This window comes from Muscardinus avellanarius, assembly GCF_963383645.1.
Source record: "Muscardinus avellanarius genome assembly, chromosome: 3".
Classification (NCBI taxonomy): Eukaryota; Metazoa; Chordata; class Mammalia; order Rodentia; family Gliridae; genus Muscardinus; species Muscardinus avellanarius.
The window spans coordinates 1,304,109-1,313,907 of NC_137788.1; positions in this window are offsets into that span (position 1 = coordinate 1,304,109).

Genomic DNA, 9,799 nt, shown 5'->3' on the forward strand with positions numbered 1-9,799 from the left:
CGTCTCTCATCCTCTGCAGGGATGGTGGGGGAGGCCGCTGCTGCTGCCACGCCTGGGTGATGGCCATCTCCGGTGGCATGGGCGTGGGCGTGGACCTGTCCTGGAGGCCGGTCCCTTGAGCTAGGAGGTGGCAAAGTGGCAGGTCTGGGGCTCTGAGGAGGCAGGAGCCTGGAACTGGTGCCCTCTGTGGGGAGCCCCCACTAAGGGTGGTAGTCTGGTCCCAGATGTGGGGCCCAGTGTCCATTCCTCCCTTCTCTTAAGCTGTAGTGAACAGGGGTAGGAGGAAGAGCCCCGCCTAGCCGAGGTGCCCAGGTACAGCACAGACCGTTAGGGCGTGGCCCTCAGAGGGAGGTTCCCCAGCAGTGCAGCCATGAACCTGGAGAACAGGTTTCTCCATCCTGCGGTGGGAGGCCCAGCACACTCCGCCCTTGCTGCAGACAGGAGCCTGGAGGTACTTGCAGGCACACTGGGCCCCGGGCAGGGGAGATGTGAAGCCCCAGAACAGAGTTGGGGAGGGTCAGGGAGGCAGAGGTGGGACCCCTGTCAGGGGCCTCTGGGAAGGCCCATCAGGGGGCTTCGGTGAGGTCAGGACCAGGGACTGGAGGGCACACCTTGAGATGCTCTGGAATGGGTGTTAGGCGGTTCTGGTTCTGGCTCAGGCGGTGGCTGGGGACAAGAAGACACAGGAGCCAGGTGGAGCTCGGTGCATGAGTGAGCAGAGCCACCGGGGCTCTGGTGGAGCTCAGAGGGTCGTGTCTGGAGGGAGACGAGCGCGCCGTGAGTCCACGCTCTCCGGACCCTCACCTGGCTCCTATCTCTACGCCGCCTCAGGGTGGGGGGCAGCTGGCCCTTACTAGGGGAGACGAGGCGTCCCCGCCTGTATGCAGCCGTCATTTGGAGCTGAGCTGGCTGACAGGGCAGGCTGGAGCCAAGGGCCAGAACGTGGGTTCTGGGAAGACTTCCCAAGGAGAAGGCGTGTCCTGGGAGGAGGCGAGGGGCTTTGCCGTGCAGGTGCAGGCTGTGTAGATATGAGCAGGTCGAGCGATGGGCAGGGTGGGGCCGAGGGGCTCCGGGGAGCTCTCTAGCTTCCTGCAGCCTGGAGGGAAGGAGGCCTGTGTGGAGGACACCGCGGCGTGTGGCACCCAGTGGGCTCTAGGTGAGGCCAGAGCGGCCCACGAAGGAGGCTAGGCTGGAGAGGCGTCCGTGCCCGACGTGGGGTCTGCATGGCATGGCAAGGCTGGCCCTGTCCTGGGGTTCCTCCTGGGCAGGGCAGGGCGTGCTGGAGACACCCCACAAAGCTTCCGCCTTCAGCATTCAGCACCCTCCCAGTGCCGCGGGAGGGGCCTGGTGCCTGGCAGCCTGGGGAGAAGGGGGCCAGGGTGCTGCCTCTGCACTGCAGAGCGGCCTCGGACAGGCCCTAGCCTTCCCTGGGCCTCAGTTTCTCCTCCGTCAGATGGGAGAATAGAGGGCTCACCTCCCCCTGGTATGGGGGAGATGGCAGAGCAGAGTTCAGCCAGCGTTTAGCAGCAAAAGTCCTCTGTTCCCAGGCTCTGGGGAGAGGCTGGGCCGGGGGTGTCTTGCATGCCGTGGTCCTTGTTCCCAGTGCCCAGCCTAGAGTGTGGAGTGTGGATGGTCCAGGTCCCCGGGCGTGAGCGTGCCAGGGTGACAGTGCAGACTGGGGCAAGGCGGAGAATGCCCAGCTTCTGCCCGCCCCCGCTGGCCCCGGGGCTCCTGAGAGGAGTGCAGGGTGGGGGGTTGGTTTTGAAGCTGAGGAAGTGGGCTAGAACAGCTGCAGTGGAGAAGTAGCCCAGGCCAGTGAGCTTCTTGAAGGCTGGTGCCTGGGGTTGCGCTGTCCTGGCAGGAGCTCCTGCCAGGCAGACGCAGCGCCTGTGGGCCTGGTTCCACCAAACGGGGCTGGAGCCTGCCACGGGGGTTCTCCCAAGAGCCGGGGCCCTGTGGGGGACAAGCTGGCTCTCCAGGTCTGTTGGGCTGCGGGGCTCTGGATCTTTCTGCCCCTTAGCAGGCCTGCTGAACTGAGAGGGCTCATGGGGCCCCGGACTCTGCAGTAGGTCCCCTCTCGGCTGCTCGCTGCCCTTGTTCCTGGAACAAGACTAGATAGGACCTAACCATTCACCCCCAGAGCCTTCGGGGGTTCCCCTGTACCGGCAGGACAAAGATCTCGCCTGCACCTGGCTTGTGGGGCCCATGTGGGCAAGCTGGGGCCCGAGAAGCCGTTCTGCGGGGCAGACTCCCACCCAGGCAGCCGGTGCCCCTGTTCCTCGGGGACACACCCTGCATCTTCCTAAATCAGCCTGCCTGTGGGGCGGCCTCACCAGAGCGGTCCTGCCCCAGGCCTGTCCTGTGGACCATTTAAAATGTTGCCCACCCCTGCCGGGCTTGCCCTGCTTTCACAGGCGCGGCCCTGTTGAACGCACTGTTTTCTGGGCCTCCTTGATGGGTTTCAAGTTTCGAAGGCTTCTCCCTTTGTCCTGGAGGGCCTTCAGAAGCTTTCCTGACACACAGACAAAAGCTCCCAGCTCCTCCAAGGGCGGCTGCTCCTGGGTGGGGGTCAGGATCTGGGGGATCGCCCCCCAGGCCCTGGAGCTAGCATGGCCTGGCAGAGGAGGCCCGAAGCTGCTGTGGCGGCACCCGAGAGGATCTGTAGAAGTGTGGCCAAGAACCTTGCTGGGCCCGCTCATCACCCATCACCTGGCCCCCAGGCCCTGCCTGTAGGCAGCGGGTGTGTCCCAGATGGGGCAGGGGAGTGGGCGGGCATTTAGGCAATGCCAGGCCTTTGCTGGGCTCCAGTGCCAAGGTGGGGAAGGGGAGCGGGCAGGGCCGGGCCAGGAAGGTGGACAGCCAGGCTGCTGTGTGCTCACCTGTGCAGCGGGAGTGAGGGTGTCCTCTGCAAGCACCCGTTGTATTCCTCTGCCGTGGCTGCTCCTTTGTATACCGACTCAGCCCTGCCCGTCCCTGTCTGCGACTCCCCAGCCCCCAGATACACGGGGCATGCTGGAGTCACAGTTGAGCCGCCCCTCACTGTCCGCCTCACGGGCCGCCTCTGTCCCCAGCCCTGGGCCTGTCCTCCATGCTTCCTCACTGCGGTTGGCCTGGCTCACTGTCCAAGGCCCTCAGTGTGTGGGTCCTGGCCTCGTCTGCTCCAGGAACCCCGTGCTCTCCCTGTCCCCTACTTGGGGACCCTCCTCATCACAGTCACTGCCCGTGCAGTGCGTTTCCACTGATTATGTGTCCAGAGGAGCTGAAGGGCAGCAGGTGCTGGGCTGAGGGATGGGACTGGCTGGCGTGGCTTGATGCCCTGACCGAGGTGGTGCACAGCCGTGCTTAAGCCACCACTGGGAGATGGATTTTCAATTCGTGATTGGCTAAGGAGCCCATCCTTCGGTGGCCGTGGATGGTGCAGACAGTGTCTGAGATGGGAGGTTGGGGACAGTGTGACCTGGCTCTCCAGCCCCCAGTGCCAGCTCCGCCCCGTGGGTGCTGCTCCGTCGGCCTCGGGCCTTTGTACACACCGCCTGTGCAGAGGGCATATAGGGGAAGCCCCAGCCGGCAGGCCCCCGTCTTCCCTGAGCCCATGCTCTGTGTTTTTGGCAGCTCTTTGAGGAAAGAGCCCTGAGACCTGGCCAGGAGGTGGAGCAGGGGTCCCAGATCATGGCCACGTGGAAGGGCAACGTGTCTGCCCCGAGGCCTGGCCTCGCTGGACCCCAGTGCTGGGTGGACACGCATCTGTGATCCCCTATGGGAGGGGAGTCTCTGTACCCCACTTTACAGATGAGGAGACCAGGGTTGTTCTGGGAGGGACAGATTCTTGGTCTCATGGGGCGGGTCTCAGACTGAGCTCTGGCCCAGAGTCTCCACCTTTGCAAGGCGGCACAGGACTGCGGACGGCCACCTCACCCGGGGGCCCTGTCTTGACGAATCAGTGGCTAGGTGGGTAGACTGCCGTTCACCCTCATCGGCACCCGCGCTCTGATCCCCGGGGCCCTACTTTGAAGTGTTTAGTGGCCATCTTTTGGTATCTGTATTTTCCAGAAAGAAGAGATTCCTGCTGCAAGTATTTTCACCAGTATCAGCAGCGGGCAGAGGTTTCGGTCTCAGGGCTCCTTTGCATTCTGAATTGTTGAGGACCCCAGAGATTTTTTGTTTAGGAGTGTTTGTGTCTAAGGGTGCTGGTTGCTGGAGCTGGAGCTGGCTCAGACCAGCTCGCCAGAGTCAGCTGTTAAATCTCCAGTAATTTTGTGAGCTGGTTGTTGAACGCAGCCATTATTAAAATCAAATTAAACTAATTACATGTGTAAAACATACAAATTACATAAAAACAAAGGTAATCAAGGAGTATGGCATGTCGCTTTCTAATTGTTTCCACCCTGCTCTTCTCTCTGCTCCTGTCTGGATACAACGATGAGTGTCTGCGTGGCCGAAGTCCCACGTGAGACTCCTCGCCCTTTCCCGGCTCATTTCCCGGCGGCGGCTCGGAGCTGGCCCCCGCAGGAATATCTCCGCGTGGCAGTGGCGGCGCCGCGCCTCTGAGCCCCTCGAGCGCGGCTGTTCAGTTCTTGCTTGGTGCACCTTAGTTACACCATCTGATACGTAACCGCGTTAGAAACCCAGAGTGGTGATTTGAGACCATCCTGTTAAAAATGATAACTACATGTTAACATAACACGCATACGAACATTTTCTGGAAAATAAGCTGTACTTGTTCGAAACCAAAAATTCAGTAAGCAAGAGCACCATGTTTTACGTTTTTGCCAAGCCCCTCAGCATCTGGCATGTGAGACGGGTGGGTTCTCCAGTCCGCCTCTGTCGCACGTGTTGTTTTGGTTGAGGTGTTTGAAGCACACGGCTCACAGAGACATCCTTCTCATAGAGCCGTGGCCTTCCCCACAGCCCCGCTGTACCCAGCTGGACCGACCGGTGCTGGCTTCCTAGAGGCAGCTGCAGTGAAGGATCTGAAAGTGTATGGGGGACGTTTTTATGTCGGTACAGTGAAATCTATGGGTCTGTTTCTCACCTGGACTCATCGTTCCCTGTGCACGCTTTTGGAATGTATGTCTGGTCACCTGGAAAACGTTGGTTTACCGCATCATACAGGTTTCCCAAAGGTTGACACATCTCATCACACGTTATCCCAAATCACTGTTAGCATCACACGGATCTCCTGAACAAAGCCTCCACAGGCTCGCAGCGGCCGACACAGTTTTACAAAGTGCTAATTTTCACTTTAGCATGAATTTTGTCCTTGGCAGTGGATCCTGCGGCTTCCCTGCTTGGTAAGCGGCAGGCTCACTTCTTTCCTTTTTATTGCTGTTGTTTTGAGAGGGCGTCTCGCCCTGTTGCCAGCTGGCCCTACACCCCTCGACTCAAGCCATCCTCCTGCCTCAGCCTCCTGAGCAGCTGGGCCACAGGCGCTCACCGCCACGCCTGCGTATTTGGGAGAAAACATCTGCCAGACATCCAAGCTGGCACAACCACAGTTCTCCTGTTAGGTAAGACGGCGATGCGCGTGGGCCCTACTTTGAAGTGTTTAGTGGCCATCTTTTGGTGTCTGTATTTTTCAGAGAGCAGAGATTCCTGCTGCAGGTATTGTAATCAGTATCAGCAGAGGGCAAAGGTTTTGGTCTCGGGACTCTTGCATTTTGAATTGTTGAGGACCCCAGAGATCTTTTGTTTAGGAGTGTTTGTGTCTGAGGGCGCTGGTTCTAAACTCGCAGCTCAGCTAGTTTTGCTGACGGCTCCATCCCTCGCTCCTCCCTTGCCCAGCCGCCCAGGTTTTCATGCACAGTATTGACAAGGTGACCCAAGGGCTGAGGCTCAACGCAGCATCATCCTTACGGCTCCATCCCAAAGCTTCCTGGGGAAGAGGCCCCTTCCTCTGAGCGCGTGGCGGTCTAGCCTACAGCTCAGCCCGCCATCCCCGCACATGTCAGCACTGGGTAGAGACAACGCCTTTATTAGGAGACAGGTTTGGACCTCGTGGGTCCTGAAGGTTCCAGGGACCCAGGGTTCCGTGGGCTGCACTTTGGGAAACAGTGCTCCTGAGCCGGTGGCCGGGCAGCGGGTGTGCGACCTGCCCTGACTTTTACTCCTTTATTCAGCACTGCGCTGTCAAGTGCTGTCCCCCTCCCGTGCCACCGCTCTTTCTCCTTGCTGCTAATGCCAGCGCGCCACCCGCTGGCCACTCCCAGGGCTGTCATGGGTATCTTCCCTTCACTCCTTCGGGGGCCGGCCGGGCGTGTGGGCGCGCTTGTCATCCCAGCACTCAGGAGGCTGAGACAGGAGATGGAGGTTTTAAGCCAGCCTCAGCTACTTCGTGAGGTCCTTCGCAACTCAGTGAGACCCTGTTTCCAAATAAAGAATAAGAAGTAGGGCTGGGGGTGTCGCTTGGAGGTAGAAGGCCCCTGGGTTCCATCCCCAGACCTGCAAAAAGAAAACAGAAAAAGAGGAGGCAAAAGCAGCTGGTCTCAGAGCTGTGTCCATGAGCTCAGCCCAGCGACCTCCCATGCCCGAGGCTTGCTCTCCCTCCACCAAGGTCCTCCTGGCTCGCTCTGGGCCATGGTGGGCAGGCGGGCTCTGCTTCCACTGTGAAGCGGTCCTTGGGCCTGCCGCCCCCTCCTGCCTGGTCTCAGGGCCAGGGTGATGAGTTCTTCGCCGACAAATGCAGCCGGCAGTGCCTGGCACTCAGGACCTGCAGCTGAGCGCCGGCCGGCTCAACCAGCTCTCCAGGCGACCGAGCCTGTCTGGACCTGCGGCCGTGTTCTCTGCACAGCTCTGTGTTCTCTACACCCACTAAGTCCAGGGGCGGGTAGCAGGGCCTCACAGAGGGGCCTCGGGCTGGGACAGGCGGCCGGGGGCTCCTGGAGAGGGTCCAGCTCTGGGCTCACCCACTGTGCCAAGGGGGCCCCGGCTCCTCAGTCCAGGATTCCTGGGCCCCGGGTCTCTGTACTTTGAGACCACCTCCCAGCAGGACGTCACGGCCAGGGATAGAGGAGAGTAGGAATAAGGACTCTGGATGGGAGAGAGCGTCGAGGGGCCCACCTGGAGTGGAGGCTTCTCAGGGGCCTCTGAGGACCTGGGAGAAGTGGGACTGGAATGGGGACCTTGGCTGCCGGGCCCCGGATTGAGGAGGGACACGACAGGCAGGGAGGCTTCTTGCTTTCCAGGTGCGGAGGGAGGGCCAGCCCTCTGGTCTTGGGCAGTAGGTTCAGGGGGAGTCGGGCATTGGGGAGCAGCTGGCTGTGTCCCAGGTCAGCCACAGCACCAGCGAGGGAGGTGGGATGTTGCCCTCTCTGGGCCTCAGTTTCTCCCTGAGAGTGGAATTTGTGTGTGGTCTGGGTGTCTGGCAGGACCTGGGGCCAGAAGGGAGAGGACTTTTCTTTGGCCCCCCCCCCACTCCGCCTCCAGAGTCTGGGCTTCTCCTCTGCCCACGCCCTGGGGCTTCCCCAGCCACGGAGCAGAAGAAGGTGGGAGGACGCAGGAGAGCGGGCTGGGGCTTGCGGCGGGGCTCGCTGTCTCCTGAGGAGCCAGCAGTCGTGGGACATTCAAGGGACCCCTGCAGCCATCAGAAGTGCCAGTGAGCCTGCCTGCTGCAGGTGGGAGCAGTGGGCGCCTGCGAGCCCAGGACTGGCGAGGGCTGCTAAGTGGGGGCCACTTCATCCTCCGGGGGCTGGAAGAGGAGGGCTGGTTGCTTCATGGAGGAAGGTCTGCCAGCCTGGGTGTGGACCTCACACTCTGGGCACCTGCCAGGCCCTTGGGGACTTCCTGACTAAGTGGGGACAGGTCCTGTTGCCCAGCCTGGGTCTACATGGGGTCAGCAGTGAGCAGCTGCCTGTGATGGCAGCCAGTTCCCAAGGGCTTGATATTGGCATCCGGGCCAGGGTCTCAGCAGAGGCCAGAGGCCAAGACAGGGCGCCTCCCCTCCCTAGCCTAGGGCCCAGGCTCTGGGGGACCAGGAGGAGTGAGCCTGGCCCACTCCTGGAGGGCCCCTTCCTCTCCTAGCCCCTGGCCCACATGGTGGCCCGCCTGCTGCAGGCCCCTGGCCGCTCCTGCTGGACCACATGGCTGCAGCAAAGGGCACCAGCAAAGACTGGCATGGCTCGTGGGGCGGGCCCCCCGGGTGCCAGGTGCAGTGGGGCCCACGCCAGCGGCTGACCTCACGGTGCTCAGCGGCCGCCTCGGCTTGTGGCGGCCGGCATGGTGCTGTTTCCTAATTAGGCTCCGCAGTGCCAGCCCAACCAGAGCCCCATGCCTGGCCTGTGCTCTGGCGGGCGTGTTGAGGCACGGCTCTGCTCCCTCTGCAGCAGGAAGCTGACTCCCAGGCACCGGCGGGCACGGGCGAGAACGGCGGCTGGAGCTGGTGCTCAGGCAGCCTTGGTGGGGCGATCCCGTGCCTGAGGGTGAGTCTGGGGTGGGAACCCATGGCAAGGGGGACCTGGGAGAGGAGGGAGGCCAGCCTGGGGCCCATGGGCTGCCTGATGCCCACTCCATACACTGCTCTGAGCCCAGGACCCCAGGACTGTGCTGGACAAGCCCAGTTGATCTTGGAGGAGCCTAGGCCAGGCTGGGGGGCCTGGGCCTGGGGCATGTGGGGGAGGAAAGGCTTGGGGTTGGGGGGGACCCAGGAGCCTGGCTTGAGGAGGGGCGTGAGGTGGGGGTTGGGGACCTTTCCTGCCGGGGTTGCTGTCAGGAGCCTGGCCCTTCCCACGCCCTGGTTACTCTTCCCACCTGGGCCGAGGATGGCTCTGGGTGTCTGGAGGGTCCATGTCTTCCGACCTCCATCTGAGGCCAGACCCAGAGTCTCTGTCTTGGGCAGTTCCAAGGGCTACAGGGCCCAGTGGCTAAGGCCTCCTCCCCGGCCCCGTCAGTCTCTCTGTGGCACCCTCCCAGGAAGGTACCGAGGAAGAAGTGTATGGGTGTGCTCTGGAAGGAGAGGAGGCGCTGGGCCAGCAGTGGGGAGGTGGGAAGGAAGGTTCTGAGCAGTGGGGCTCAACAGGGCCTGGGGGGATGGGCCTCGGAGCAGGACAAGGGGCTGGTTGGAGCCGAGTGCTTCGGACCAGCCACGAGAGTTGGGGGCTTAGAGCTCAGCCAAGCAGGGCTACCTTTGGTGACGGAGGCCCGTGAGATCACAGGCCCCTCCATTCACGGCATGAGCAGAGGGTGGCCGGAAGGCTCCAGGCCTGGGCCTCAGTGACCCTGCAGTGGGACCATGGCACTGGAGGAAGGGCACAGGGTTGCCTCTCTGGGTCCCCGGAGCATCGGAGCCCCAGCAGGCCAGGGCTGGCAAGCATGTCCCGTGCAGCCAATGGCGCCATGGGCTCCAGGGCGTCAGGGGACCTGGCTTGGCCGGCCTCTGCCAAGTGGCTCCTGTTTTACTTTACATTCTGATCAGGCTTTGGGGAAAGAGTAATAGTCTGGACACTCTGGTGAGGAAGCTAGTGGCTCAGTCATGGCGCTTGGGCTTCATCTGCTGCTCACCAGAGACTTACGGTTTTGCAGCCCGTGCTGGCCCCTCCTGCCCACTCCGCACCCATGGCTGCGCCACCCTCCCTGTTGGTCTATTTATTTATAATGTGAAGTGGAGCTGGGCTGCAACCCAGTCTCGTCCAGTAGGGGTCGCCATGGTTCACTCCACCTTCCAGCGGGAGGGTTGCTCACTCCGTTGTCTGGACAGAGCTTCGCACCGACTCTCCCTGTCCTTCTCGCTCTCTCTAGGTATGCGATGAGCTACAGGCCCAGACTCCAGCTCAGCAAGAGCCGGCAGGGATCCTGGGAGCAGAGGGAC